Genomic DNA, 16,437 nt, shown 5'->3' with positions numbered 1-16,437 from the left:
TGGCATCAGGCCACCACGATTGTGAATGCAAGTGTCAAGACATGTGGCATGGATCTACAGGTCTCAGATGTAGTCCTGTGGTATTCCATTCCATGCCGCATTCACCTAAGCATGCAGATCCTACAAACCGGTGGGTGGAGCAGGAATTCTGATGACACACTCCATGGCATCCCACACATATTTCATTGGGGAGAGATTGGGTGATTTGGCTGGCTGTGGCACAGTATCCACAACTGCAAGGCATGCTCAGGAGATGGCAGTGGCATGAGGAAGAGAGTTGTTCTGTTGAAAAGGGCATGGCCATGGGCATTAACAAATAGCAGAGCTACTGCTTGCAGAAACTCATCCATGTACTATGCGGCAGTCAGAGAGCCCGTTAGGAACACCAGCAGTAAATGGCCACCATAGGATAATGCTCCCCACACCAATACACCAGGCTAGGGGCTATGTGATGGGAGACCAATAACTGCTCTTTGTGGTTCTCTTCTCTGTGCATTCAGATACGGACAACGTGGTTGTCACTTCCAATATAGAAACATGACTCATCACTAAAGATGACCTGCTACCAGTCTGCAGGGCTCGATGTCTGCCGTTGCCAACACCAGGGGAGTCAGGTGCGACGCTGTGGGGGTGTGTGAGTGCCAGATATCATAATCATTGGCAAGCTGTGAGCCCTACATCACACAGCCACCTGTCAATGCTAGTGCGTGACAGACAGTCCTTCAGTGCTCCCTCCATGTGGCGCATGTCGGACATCCGTATCCTACATGTTGTCCATGCTTGCCTTCCTGTATTCTTTGCCATCAACAACAGGCAATGACAGTGTCTGTGTGACTGATGTAATGCACAATACGACCGTAGGACCATCCACTCTCTTGCCACTCTCTTGCAACCCCACAACATGGCACCTTTTGAACTTGTCCAGCTGGTCAACCCACCGTCAGATGTGTTTCATGGGCGTAGTGCATATTCAGGTGATGCTCTAGTTATGCTGCCCACTGTCATACCGGCTGGCATGGCTGTTTGGAGCCCTTTTTATATTATCACCATGATCCCACCCGTGTTCCCTGAGTGCCCAGCCGACCATGCAAAAGTAATCATTGGCATAGCTTATGGTGTGCAACATACCCATCCAGTTTTCCCTGAACCAGTTGTTTCCATCTAGGTACAGCTCTTTTTATAACAATTAATGTAAATGGATTTCAATCTGTGAAAATAGATCACAGACAGCTGACAGGTACACAACTTGTACCAGCACACCACCCCAGAAGAAAACAGCTCTCTACTTCATGGAGATAAGATACAGTACATGCAGAATACTAAGGCACTGGTAATATTTAATATTTTAATATTACATTTAATAAAATTGGCAAGGATTCAGACATATGAGCATTCACAAAACTGGTTATTCCATGTATTTTGTTTTTCTTGTTCTATTACAATCATACTGAGATTTTAAAAAAAAAAATATATATATATATATATATATATATATATATATATAATAGAGGGAAACATTCCACGTGGGAAAATATATTTAGAAAGAAAGATGATGAGACTTACCAAACAAAAGCGCTGGCAGGTCGATAGACACACAAACGAACACAAACATACACACAAAATTCAAGCTTTCGCAACAAACTGTTGCCTCATCAGGAAAGAGGGAAGGAGAGGGAAAGACGAAAGGATGTGGGTTTTAAGGGAGAGGGTAAGGAGTCATTCCAGTCCCGGGAGCGGAAAGACTTACCTTATGGGGAAAAAAGGATGGGTATACACTCGCACACACACAGACATATCCATCCACACATATACAGACACAAGCAGACATATTTAAAGACAAAGAGTTTGGGTAGAGATGTCAGTCGAGGCAGAAGTGCAGAGGCAAAGATGTTGTTGAATGACAGGTGAGGTATGAGTGGCGGCAACTTGAAATTAGCGGGAATATATATATATATATATATATATATATATATATTTAAAAAGAAAGATGATGAGACTTACCCAACAAAAGCGCTGGCAGGTCGATAGACACACAAATAAACACAAACATACACACAAAACTCTAGCTTTCGCAACCAACGGTTGCCTCGTCAGGAAAGAGGGAAGGAGAAGGAAAGACAAAAGGATTGGGTTTTAAGGGAGAGGGTAAGGAGTCATTCCAATCCCAGGAGCGGAAAGACTTACCTTAGGGGGAAAAAAGGACAGGTTTACACTCGCGCACACACACACATATCCATCCACACATACACAGACACAAGCCTCTCTGCCATAACATTTTGTTCAGATGTGTGAGCAGGCACATACCCAAGGCTTGTTCTTGGGGGTGGGGGGCAGAGTTTTTCACTATCTCATCATTCACAGATCTTTGATATTTCCAAACTGGGGCAAAAACTTGATACACCCACACCCACACCCCTGTCCATTAGAACATTTGAGGTAAGACATCAGACATTTTGGGAAAAAAAGGAGCAATTTTTCTAAAATATGTTCATTTTGTAGTGCACATCTTTATGAAGAGTTTGTTATGCAAAACATATATGTTTGAGGAAATGTAAGAAATGTTATTTGGTCTTCAGAATGCCAAAGTACAGCGCCCCGCTTCCCACAGCATTCTTCTATTGCACGTCACTGTATTTTGCTCTGTGGAATTCAAATGTGTATAATTTGTAATGGAAGCCATCAAACCGATATTCAGGACAGTGCAAATTTAAATGTCCTGTGGTGCCTTTGCTACACCCAGCTGGCCGATTTGATATCGTGCCCCCCGCCCCCCCCCCCTTAAGAAAGCAGCTCACAATTAATAGTGGGTGGGATTATTTGTGACCAGGAGAATAAGAACTCTTCAGGAAATTGTCTATTAGCTAATAACTTTCTCTTTTGTATGATATGAAATTAAATATAAGAAACATAAAACCAGTACAGCCAAGAGACAAGCGAGACAGTACACATTTCTTCAGTCCTTAGTTTCCAGCATTTTTTCTCTCTAATCTTGCTACAGCTTTACACAGCGTGCTTCCCTTTATGCAAAGGAACAAAGGAATCTATTACTTCGTCCAAGCTCGTCAAATGTTTTGCTACATGAAAAATCAAAATGTCATTGTCAAATACTGAAAAATACTGAAAATAACACTCAAGACTGGTGTGGTGCCTCATTTTGATTACATCTGTTTTGTTACTGTTTGCGAAATAAAATGAAATTGGTCTTTCCAATATTGCAGCAATTGTAACAGATGCCAAATAAGTGAGACTGTTTTGACACAAATGGTCATTTTTATCTACCTCATTTACATAAATAACACGACTGAATGTAATTCATAAAGTACCAACATCAAATTTCTGTTATACCAATTACAAGCAAAAAGTTTTATGTTAGGAAATATTTTCACTTTTTATTCATATGATACAGCTTCTCAAGCCTGAGATCGAAAAGCAGCATTAGTATGAAAATTTGGAATCGTCATATTCTTCTGTATAATTTGTGTGAAGTCCCTTTTTCTTCACCTTCCTCATTCTAACAAACAATTTTGTCATCATTAATTCTGCAACTATTCCTATCATTGTCAAAACTTATTTTCCTGTCAATCTCACTAACCCTGCCATAATCACCAGTTTAGTTATTATTCTCGGGTTAGGCATTATTACATGTGTGTGCAACGCGTTTTCCACGCTATTCCAAGAATAGAACGTCAGCAGCTGCTAATCAGGGACTGTACAACTAGCCCTTAGTGTAGCAATCTGGCAAAAATTTTCTGTCAAAATTTCATTTTCTTGGATACACCAAGAAGGTAATACGTAATCTTTCTTACCTGCTATTCCTGTTAGTCGTTTATTTCCAGTTGGGTAGTCTGAATCTGTGGATTTTGCTAATACTTATAACAATGCTTTTCATTCGCACACCCAATCAACCGCATAAAAAAACAGAAATTGGTATTCACCCGTTCGGATTTATTCGGCTCATCTCGTATAGCCCTGTCCCATTTTGTCTGTGGGAAAGTTTTCGTTTCTTGATGCAGCGGGGATTACCCTGGCAGATACATCACGTATACTATTCATGCATTCAAAAATCAAAATATGATTCATTCAGAAATCAACTTAGAACGTGTTCAAAAACTGATAGTGATGCGTTTCAAAATCATATGAATATCCAATAGATCAACATGCGCTGGATGCTAGGTGCATTATGAAACAAGGTTTTTTCTTCAAAAGTATGAATTTAATGTCCCCTGAAATTGCCTCCCGGGGCACGTACCCCAGTTTACCATGTCCTCCTCCTCCCTCCCCCCCCCCCCCCCCCCCCCCCCTCTCCAGGTCTGGGCCTGATATCCATTGATGTATTAGAGTTCTTTAAAATCATGATCACTCGTTTTTCTTATCAAGTAGCACTGCCATTAACATATACCCCATTGACTCAATCTTCATTTCAAAATTTAGAGTATTTAATGTATTTGAAGTTGAAATTATTTTGGATGCATACCCTTCTGCTGATATGCAGTTCTCCAGTCGATTTGTTAGGAGGGTTTTCAGAAAATCAATTATTCTATTTTGTTTTCGAGTCTTAGTCCATTGAACTTGTTTGATGCAGCTCTCCACAGTAGTGTATCCTGTGCAAGCCCCTTCATCTCTGTGTTCCTCTTGCAACCTACATCCAGTTGAACCTTCTTTCTGTGGTCAAGTCTTTGTCACTGTCCCTCTTACCAAATTGGTAATTGAAGGGTTGAGAAGATACAATCTAAAGCCAGCCACAAAATGTAAATTTGTCAGAAGAGCATTTTATAAGTTGGAATAAATCCATAAATCATGTATCAATTTTTCTGGGTATCTAACAAAAGTATTTTATTTCCCCAATGTCTTAATATACACATATGCATGGATGTTTCATGAAAAAAGTACACATTATTAATACAAAAAAAAATTTTATCGATGGGTAACATAACATTGGTTTTTTTTTTGGACTATCTCATACTAAAAGAAGAGAAGGTTTACAAAATTGTGAACACCAACATACTACGTAATTTAGAATGACAGTGACTACAGTATTTCAAACAATATAACCGCTATTTATCTGTGTCATTTTCTTCCTTTTTTTTCACTCAGGCTCTTGGAGTATTTCTTCAAAACATCTGATATACATTTCATTAATGACATAACATCTTTCAGTTTTTTGTTGCACATTGGAATGGGTTTTAAGTATTTCCTTCATAGCTGAAATGAATTAAGCTCCTGATGTGCTTGTCCTTTTCAAGTAATATTTGCAGTTCTGAATTCTTCGAATCAGTGTACTGATACTTCACTTTTAAATGTGATGGCATTTCTTCATCAGAAAGGAAAGCTGTTGCTTCCAAAACTTGAAACTGAGATCCATCATTTCATCCTTCTTTGCAATATTTATCTGCAAAGGTGTCAGATATATGTAGCCTGCTTGCTTCATTTTAACGACTGAAAATGGTTTATTTTTGCAGGACTCCTCAATGATCATAACCCAATCATCAGACGTGTACATTGTGTTGTTTCTGCTCTTAATATGCTTGTCAATTTGACCAAAATCTTGGTTAAAGAGCAGTCATGTGTGCCCAACTTGTGGAAAACAGTTTTCAGTGGCCTTAAATTTTCCAGATTGCACTAGTGATCTCTCTAGTGTCACAGATTACCAGATTTTACAGTGGCTTCTGCAATTATCATTAATGATGTGCAGAATAGTTGCTTGAGGCTGTTCTATTTATAGGAATTTTATGAGACAGTGTCCTATCTCATCAGATCTACATTTTGCATCAGCTTCATTCCACATGAACATATCTCACTTTTCAGGCCCAGTCATGAAGACCTAAATAATACGTCCAGAGTTTCCTCTTATAGAATGCATGCCCAGATGTCAGTCACAGTGTTAGGAAGGTTTGTTATAGATCAAACACTATTGTAAGATGTTCCTCGGGATATTCTGTAGCTAATTTGGAAGGTTGTGTAATTATATTTTGTCCTGCAGATGCTTTAGCATGATGTAGGACCCTCGCAGTTTTTAATCTTCTAATCATATCTTCAGAGTTGGTCAGTTGTGCATTTTCAATATGAAATTCATCACATGCATAACATGTGTCTGAATGAGGCAGTTTAAAACCAGTATTACAATCATTGTTGAAAAATCTCGATATTTGGAACTCTTACTTCACACTATTTCAAATAATCATCTTGACAGAATGAAGATATTGACATGAAATGGTCACTTTATTGGGGTTCTATGAGCAACTGTAATGACTGGCATATTTAGGTTTATTGTTTATGAAGTTTTGAACTGTCTGAACTGCTTCTAGTGACATTTTTTGTGATGGGTTCCGTTTTTTCATGGAAACAAAAGTTCATTTTAAAGATAAATGAGCAGGTCAGAGAAATACAGTGAATTTTTGACTGCATATGAGACTTAAAGAAAGAAAAACATAAATAAACAGAAGGCAACATAATTATGAATTTTTCTGGAAGCAATATTAATTTAATCTTTAGGTACCTCTTCCGTCTTTTGGGAAAGTGCAGTGACCATTACACAAGCATATCTGTAAGTTCTTAAGACATTCTTGATTGTTCTGGAGCCCATGCCCACTTAAATAGGCTTTTCTGCGTACCAGAATATTACAGCCACTAACCTTAATCTAGTACAGAAAAGTTAACATTCGACATGAAACTGCACTTTTCCTTTTCTTTGGGTACCTGAAAAGAAAAAAAAATGTTAATCAGAATAATAATCTTATCTATAAAAATGTACTCAATATAAAAATCTAATTTCTGATTTTCATTAATCATAGTTACCTCCTTTGCACTTGTTTCATCTTAATATTGCTGAGAAGGGAATTACTTTGAAGTTGCCCATATTCCTGAAAGAATGAAATATCTGCTCTCTACATTTGTGGCTTTTGCTCCAACATTTGTTTTTACATGTACATTGTGAACCAAGAATTTTAGCAGCAATAGTTTGTCCTGTATTATCAGACTTGTACACTCTACCAAATTTTCTACAGTGTTTACTTTTCACCCTTTTCCTATTGCTTGTACATCTTTTTATGTGCGTTTAGATGCTTTAGGAGATGATACCTCTGGAGACCTTTTACATTTGTCAGCATTCCAAGACAAACAAAATATTCCAAATGAGAAAGACGAAGCCACTATAACATATATAACATACATTAATATATTATACAAATAGCCTTATAATATTAAAATTATTACAAATAAAGCAGTAATAAACTGGAGAAGTATAATTTGTTTATGATTCACACATACAAATTTTAATAAATGTGTAAATAATAGAATTATGCAATAACATCGCAATATAGTACAAACCTAAGCCTTAATGTTTTTATTGTTTAAAAAATTAACCATGTAATTTCGGTAAATATTCATCAGACAATAACTGCTTCCAATGGGTGAATAATCTTCATCAGAACTAGCCATTTCTTGCTCAGAACTTCTTTTTCAGCTACGCATAGAAATAACCTCTCCTTTGCAAGTGGCATTTTACTATGTGCTTGTGTTGTTTTACTCATGGAAAAGACTAGTTCATCTACATCTACATTTATACTCTGCAAGCCACCCAACGGTGTGTGGCGGAGGGCACTTTACGTGCCACTGTCATTACCTACCTTTCCTGTTCCAGTCGCGTATGGTTCGTGGGAAGAACGACTGTCTGAAAGCCTCCGTGTGCACTCTTATCTCTCTAATTTTACATTCGTGATCTCCTCGGGAGGTATAAGTGGGGGGAAGCAATATATTCGATACCTCATCCAGAAACGCACCCTCTCGAAACCTGGCGAGCAAGCTACACCGCGATGCAGAGCGCCTCTCTTGCAGAGTCTGCCACTTGAGTTTGTTAAACATCTCCGTAACGTTATCACGGTTACCAAATAACTCTGTGACGAAACGCGCCGCTCTTCTTTGGATCTTCTCTATCTCCTCCATCAACCCGATCTGGTACGGATCCCACACTGATAAGCAATATTCAAGTATAGGTCGACGAGTGTTTTGTAAGCCACCTCCTTTGTTGATGGACTACATTTTCTAAGGACTCTCCCAATGAATCTCAACCTGGTACCCGCCTTACCAACAATTAATTTTATATGATCATTCCACTTCAAATCGTTCCACACACATACTCCCAGATATTTTACAGAAGTAACTGCTACCATTGTTTGTTCCGCTATCATATAATCATACAATAAAGGATCCTTCTTTCTATGTATTCGCAATACATTACATTTGTCTATGTTAAGGGTCAGTTGCCATTCCCTGCACCAAGTGCCTATCCGCTGCAGATCTTACTGCATTTCGCTACAATTTTCTAATGCTGCAACTTCTCTGTATACTACAGCATCATCTGCGAAAAGCCGCATGGAACTTCCGACACTATCTACTAGGTCATTTATATATATTGTGAACAACTGCTATGCCATCTAGTGAGTGAAAGTTAAAATATTTTTGCAGTAGTGTCCCTATTGAATAGAAGTTGAATTAACACAAAAAAACATGTTTTGAGAAAGGTGGGGCTTCGGGCTATATCGTTCCCACACCTTCAGTTATTTGATCCCACAGGATGTTGTGATGTGTAGTTGATCCTTTCTAAGCCAGGTTGTAGCAAAAAATTTCTTTTTTCTGTAAGTCAAGTCAGTAACTCCTCATTAGTTATTCATTCTACCCATCAAATCTTCAGAATTGCACTGTAGCACCATACATCAAAAGCTTCTATTTTCTTCTTGGCTGAATTAGCAATTGCCCATTTTTCACAGCCATACGTGGTTACACTCCAAATAAATATCTTTAGGAAATACTTCCCAACATTGAAATTTATATTTGATGTTAACAAACTCCTCTTCTTCAGAAATTATTTACTTGCTGGTATCATTTGATATTTTACATCCTCTCTTCTTCGGCAATCATCATTTATTTTTCTGCCCAAAAAAGCAAAACATCTACAGCTTTTAGTGTCCTGTTTCCTGATGTAATTCCCATGTCATCACCTGATTTAATTTGACTTCCTTCCATCACCCATCATTTATTTTCGTTACTGTTCATCGTATAACCTATTTTCAAGACCCCATCCATTCCATTCAACTGCTTTTCCAAAAGCTGTGCTGTCTCTGATGTAATTAAAATTTTATCAACAAGGCTCAAACTTTTTATTTCTTCTTCCTGAACTTTAATTCTCTTTCCTAATTTCTCTTTGGTTTCTGTTACTGCTTGCTCAAGTGCAGATTGAATATCATCTGGGATAGGCTACAGTCCCTCACTCCCTTCTCAACTACTGCATCCCTTACAAGATCACTGACTCATGTGATGCCATCTGGTTTCTGTTCAAGTTGTAAATTACCTGTCGTTCCCTATATTTTATCCAGCCTACCTTCAGTATTTCAAGGTTCATATTCCAATCAACATTGTCAAAATCTCCCTGAATCTACAAATGCTATAAATGTAGGTTTGACTTCAGTCAGCCATCTTCTAAGATCAGTGGTATGGTTGCCTCGTGTTTCTGCGTAACCCAAATTAATCTCCCCTCCCCAGTTTTTTTCCATTCTTCTGTAAACAATTTGTGTCAGTATTTTGCAGCCATACTTAATTGAACTAATAGTTCAGTAATATTCACACCTGGCAGCACCTACTTTTCTTTAATTGGAATTATTGCAGTCTTTTTGAAGACTGGGCATATTTCCCCTGTATCATATCTTGCATATCATCTCATCTTCATCTATGTCCTCGTCCCTTTTTATAATATTTCGTTCAGGTTCATTTCCCTTGTATAGCACCTCTGCTACATTATCTGGGCACAAGTATATGTTGACCCCTAGAAGTTGCAAGAGGCAGTTCCGCCAGTATTGAAGGAAGAAGGGAATATGGTGGTGTTAGCAGACAAGCGGTAATAGCAGAATGAATTCTTCAGGAGAGTTTGGTGACTTCAGACTTTGTCTAAGTCATTGTGTGTCACCTGACTAACAAATCTATGAGGAGCATTTCAATTCTTCTAAAGCTGCCCAAGTGATGATTTGATTCTGAAATGGAAGTGCAAAGGAACAATCATAGCTACATCAAGACCAGCCAGACCTGATTTCCTAATGGACAGGGACTGTCGTGTGTTGTGGAGAGTGGTTGCAAAAAATCTCATAAATCAGTGGGAGGGATCACTTCTGAGTTCCAAAGTGCTTCCAACAGTCCAGCTGGCATAATACCTGCAGGTAAGGTTTAGAAAAGAACGAGTTACAATGGTTTAATAGCTCATCACAACCCACCCATTTCTGTGGGAAGTGCTAAGTAACACTTGAGGTGGTGTAAAAAGGGTTGACACTGGACAGTGAATGATTGGAAATGGTTGATTTGGAATGATGAATTGTGCTACACCTTGTACCAAACCGAACGAAGGGTTTGGATTCAGCCAGTGCGTGGAGCAGGTGTCCTGACATCATACACAGTGCCGGCAGTGAAGCAAGGATGAATTAAGTGTTACAGTACAGGATGTTGATAAACTCTTCTCTGGTGATCAGCCGAGTGGTGGCGTAGTCTAGTCGCAACATTTCGATGAGTTTTGTACCCATCATCCTCAAGCGAGGTGTTTTTTGTAGTTGGGATGTGATTCCCTTATTGCACTTACAAAAATGCTAAATTTAGAATGATGTGAACATGTTTACAGCATTATATGCTGACTATAGTAGAGGAACAGCAGAGATAACAATTGTATCAGATTGACTATGTATCCTGTCATGGAGCAACATCTGCGAGGCATTGGCTTCTAGACAGTTCATTCCTGAAATGGATTGTCTTGCCCACAGTCCAGGCCTGAACCCAATGGAACACCTTTGAGATGAGTTAGAACTTCGAATTTGTGCAGACTCCAGTGTTCAACATCATTACCACCTTTGGTGCTGGCTGTTGAGGAAGAATGGGTTGCTATTCCTGCCCCAACTGATTGCAAGCTGTTATAAAGGCAAAGAGTAGATGCCACATATTTGTATCCACAAATTGGTGTCCGGATATTTTTAATCAGGTAGTGTATATTCCTTACACCATTTACTTCCCTTCTGTGCTTAGTATTGGCTTGTCATTTAAACGTCCTGAATCATCATATACCTGTTGTAATTCGTGTAAGGGCTCTGTTGTGGTTGTGATGTTCTGCAGGTTCAGGTAATCAAACAACAATATTATTTTTACTCTAACAATACACACATTATCTCATTCATTATTTCGCCTGAGTCATATTTCTATAAATTTTCACAATGAAGAAAGTTTTTGATAGCAAAATGCCACATGGTGTAGTTGTCTCTTCCTTTCAATTTTTCTATAAGCAAAGAGTTCTTTACGTTGGGCAATCATAACTTTATATCTCCATTTCCACAAAACGAAGAAAATAGCAACCGATAATATTTTATTACACACGATCAGTTTCGCAATAACATAATTCCATCTACAGCCACATGATTATGCTGCAATTCACAACTAACTAACTTAAAGCCATTTCCTTACTGAAACTTACTGGTAGATTAAAACTGTGTGCCAGACTGAGACTCAAACTCGGGACCTTTGCCTTTCGCAGGAAAGTGCTCTACCACCTGAGCTACCCAAGCACGACTCACGCCCCGTCCTCACAGCTTCACTTTTGCCAGTACCTCGTCTCCTACTTTTCAAACTTTACAGAAGCTCTCCTGAGGTACTGACAGAAGTGAACCTGTGAGGATAGGACATGAGTCATGCTTGGGTAGCTCAGAGGGTAGAGCACTTGCCTGCAAACGGCAAAGGTCCCGAGTTCGAGTCTCAGCCCAGCACACAGTTTTAATCTGCCAGGGAAGTTTCGTATTGGCGCAGACTCCGCTGCAGAGTGAAAATCTCATTCTGGAAACATCCCCCAGGCTGTGGCTAAGCCATCTCTCCTCAATATCCTTTCTTTCAGGAGTGCTAGTTCTGCAAGGTTCTCAGGAGAGCTTCTGTAAAGTTTGGAAAGTAGGAGACGAGGTACTGGCAGAAGTGAAGGTGTGAGGACAGGGTGTGAGGTGTTCTTGGGTATCTCAGATAGTAGAGCATTTGCCCGCGAAAGGCAAAGGTCCCGAGTTCAAGTCTCGGTCCGGCACACAGTTTTAATCTGCCAGGGAGTTTCATAGAGTTTCATATCAGCGCACACTCCACTGCAGAGTGAAAATCTCATTATGAAATCATTTCCTTACTGTTCCACTCTCGAACAGCACACAGGAAAAATGAACACTTGCATCTTTCTGTGCAAGCCCTGATTTCTCTTATTTCATTATGATGATCATTTCTTCGTATGTAGGTTGGCCTCAACAAAATATACTTGCACGCTAAGGGGAAAGTTGGTGATTGGAATTTCATGAGAAGATTCTGCCACGTCAAAAAATGCCTTTTTTCTAATGACTGCCACCCTTATTTGCGTATCATATTTTGGGGAGCAATATTCATTGATCCTCTTAACGCACACTTTCTGATGTTAGTTCATAATCAATCTTTGATTTACGTGTGCATCTGCCACATCAGCCCCCCCCCCCCCCCTCCTTCTCCTTTTCTGGGGAGAGCTGTAGTGCAGCCATATTTGGTAATTGTTCACAATGGTGGGCACAAAAAACAATATCATAATATCACAATGTTTTGGAGTAATAAGTACAACAAATGCCAAACAGTGCAGAACACAAGAAAAGATAAACATATTATGAGAGCAAGGTAATAACAGATAAAAGCGTAATAATCAAAGGACTATTCACACACTGAAACAAACAACATAGGCACTTAAGTAACATATATCCTGCAGCCCGCAGGAAAACACAGAAATTGTTTGTTCATAAATGGATTTGTCCACTAGTTTTGGCATAAAAAACCAAGCTCACTGGGAATCCATGGAAACGTACACTTCACTGGCCTGCCAGAGTGTGTCTGCACTACTTGTGGGGTAGCCTGTGAAGGGGAATGAATGTGGAAATGCTCAGTCAAGGGAACCCTATGGTTAGGGGCCGACAAAAACTCGTGCTCAAGGGCAGCTGTTCATCCTCAGTGTATGGTGGTTTCAGGTGGTTAACCAATATTGTATTGTGGTTTCCATTCCTATCAATATTGAAAGTTTCTTCTTTTCTATCAATTACCCAAAAGGGACCCACATACTGGGGGAAAGTGGTGGCTGGACCATATCATCTTTGACCCAAACGAATTTACAAGTAAAGAGGTCCTTGTGGTAGAAGATTGGCTTAGTACCGTTATGGATAGAGTTTATATGCTGAAGGCTACGCATGTGAGTTTGGAAGTGTTGCAAAACTTTGGAATATTCTCCAACTGATAAATGTGAAGTAGGGGCATGGGAAAAAATTAATTAGGTACCCCTCAAAGCCTCGCTATACACCAGCTGGGCGGAGGAACATCCCGAGTCGTCCTTGAAACAGTCCTTAAGCCCAGTAGCACTAATGGGAGTGCAGCAGTCCAGGACTCTGTCTGACAAGGCAGAGCAGCCTTTAAAGTGTGATGCATATGCTCTACCATACTTTTACTGGCAGGGTGGTAGCTCATAGTTTTGAGATGCTTACATCTGCACAAATGCAAGAGTTCCTCAAACAGCTGACAATCAAACTGGCTGCCTCTGTCTGATGTTATCAGCTGGAGAATACCAAAAAAGGAAAACTAAGAGGAAACAATAGCACTTGCGACTGAAACAGCTGAGATATCGGAAACAGGAGCCGCCTCAGGCCACCTAGAGAATAAGGCCGCCATAGCAACCAGGAAACAGAAGCCAACAATATCTACATGGTGGTGAGCAGATCTTGATGGTGTAGGAAAAGCTTTTACAGGGGCAGATATGTGTCAGGAGATCTTCCACTTCTGATATTGAATGCAGCTTTGTGGCCAACAACTATCGTTCTGCATCCCTGGCCACAGAACTTTATCTGATATCAACTTTGCAGTTGCCCTGATCCCTGGAGGTGATAAATTATGGAATGCATAGAAAACAGCATGACACCAATCTGGTGGGATGAAAGGACGGGGCCGGCCGGAGTGGCCGAGCGGTTCTAGGCGCTTTAGTCTGGAACCGCGAGACCACTATGGTCGCAGGTTCGAATCCTGCCTCGAGCATGGCTGTGTGTGATGTCCTTAGGTTGGTTAGGTTTAAGTAATTCTAAGTTCTAGGGGACTGATGACCTCAGCTGTTAAGTCCCATAGTACTCAGAGCCATTTGAACAGTTTTTTTTTTAAAGGACGGGTCCTATTGCTTGATGAGTCGCACCAGATGTGGAGTGCAGATCTCTGTAGTGGTACTTGCTCAAGATTCAGTCCAGTGGAAGCATTGTTTGTTCGGCAATTCAGGAGGGAAAGGTCAGTCTCTTGCTCGGCAACCACTGCTGCCCAATCAATAACAGATAAGGCTGTGCAGTTACAAGATAGATAGTCAGCAACCACGTTCTGCTGTCCTAGAATGTGTTGGATATCTGTAGAGAGCTGTGTGATAAAATTAGATTGATGTACCTGGCAGAGTGAGTTGAGCTCCATAACATGCTTGAAAATAGCAACTAGGGGTTTGTAATCTGTGTAAATCTTGAACACATCGCCCTCCAACCATGGCCAAAAGTGTTTAACTGCCAAGTAAATGGCCAAGAGTTCCCTGTCGAAAGCACTCCAACACTTCTGTTTCTCTGGCAGGGTCTTAGAAAAATATGCCAAAGGCTGCTATGTGGACGAAATCATTTACTATAACACAGCACCCACAGCAGTTTGACTCGCATCTACCATCAAGGCAATGGGAGCCCCAGGGACAGGGTGAGCAAGCAGTGTGGAATCTGCTAAAGTTATTTTCAAAGCCTCTTAAGCTTTAGTGGTCTCCAGATTCCATGGGACTTTACTGGTACCTAACGTGTTCTTACCCTTAAGCAATTCATTAATAGTGCCTTGCGTTTCTGCTAAATGTGGTAAATGTCGGCGGAAGTAATTGAGCATTCCAAGAAATTGGCAGAGACCTTTAAAGGTTCTAGGAAGTGGCATCCGCATGATATCTGCTACCTTAACTGGATTTGGAGAAATTCCAGACTGCGTGACAATGTAACCAAGGAACTCAATCTCCTGTCTTCCAAAGACACATTTGTCTATATTTATCTTGATTCCATACTGCATACTGTCGTACTACATGCAAATGTTTGATGTGCTCCTCCATTGTGTGAGAAGATACCAGTATGTCGTCAACATAACAGAAAATGAAAAACAGCCCATGCAATGCTTCATCCATGAAACGCTGCCAAGTCTGGACCGCGTTTCAGAGGCTGAAAGACATAACATTATGTTGGAAAAGACCAAATGGCATTGTCACAGCTGTCTTATGTTTGTCCCAATCTGCCATTGGAATCTGCAAGAAAGATTTAATGTTTCCTGTGGCAAAGGTGTACCAAACAGGGAACACATGGTTGACATTTATAAAAATAATATGGCATGAAGTCTTGGCACAATCAATTACACTAAAGAAACTAGCACCACTCAAATTATTGTTAAAGTCTGACACATTGGGAACTGGGTGGGTAAGTGTCAGGGATAGTGCGATTGTTGAGACCCCTGCAATCCCCACAAATGCACCATGATTCGTTCTTCTTTTTTACTATTTACAACAGCAAGGCCCAAGTACTGTGTGATCTCAGGATTGCCAAAAGTTCCAGAAATAAGGGAATTTCAAACGCATTAGGGAAAAAAAAAAACACTGGACAAAACCTCATTTTTGTGTCAGTAGATGAAATGGCTTGTTTTCTGAGATGTCACACATGTCAGTGGCTGGGCGCAGCTGAGTACATTCTCCGTTTCCCTACATCCTCATTCTTACTGCTTCTCCCCTTTCTACCACTCCCCTCAGCTTGCCTGCCACCACTTCTTGCCACTAGCCTAGCAGCTGCCAACGAGAGGCAGGGAGGCATGAGAAGTGGTTTGTTTAGATCTGATTCTCAGAGACTGTTGCAGCAGCCAAAGATGGCGGTCATGTGTGCATGAGTTATGTTTGAGTGATTGTATGTGCGCTCTCGTTTTCTGACAAGGCCTATGGCCAAAAATTTAGTTGTGGGAAAGTAATTGTCTTTTCTATGTGCCAGTCTGTGGCTCAGGGATCATCTTTATGGTGTGTTGCTACCCGTCCTCACTAGTATTGATTCTCAGAGTATTTTCACAAGTTATCTGTTGTATGGATTGATCACAGTGGTCTCATTTCAACAACGTAGTGTCTGTGACACGTGAATAGCTGTCCACACGAGTTAACTTTCATGAAGGGCCAAAACCACGCAGGCTATTTCTGTGGGTATCTCTAACGGATCGGGCCTGCCAATCTGAAGCCCACAGTTTCCCACTAATGTGCGGGCCCTGCCTGTTGGATCTAGTCTCATCTGTGGTGCTCCTCACCATGGGTGATGTATTTCAGGATTGCGACTGTCTCAACGCAAATACGTTGTACAGTTTTAT

This window comes from Schistocerca cancellata, chromosome 3 (genome assembly GCF_023864275.1).
Source record: "Schistocerca cancellata isolate TAMUIC-IGC-003103 chromosome 3, iqSchCanc2.1, whole genome shotgun sequence".
Taxonomy (NCBI): Eukaryota; Metazoa; Arthropoda; class Insecta; order Orthoptera; family Acrididae; genus Schistocerca; species Schistocerca cancellata.
The sequence above is the reverse complement of the archived record's forward strand: the minus strand, read 5'-3'. Positions refer to the sequence as shown.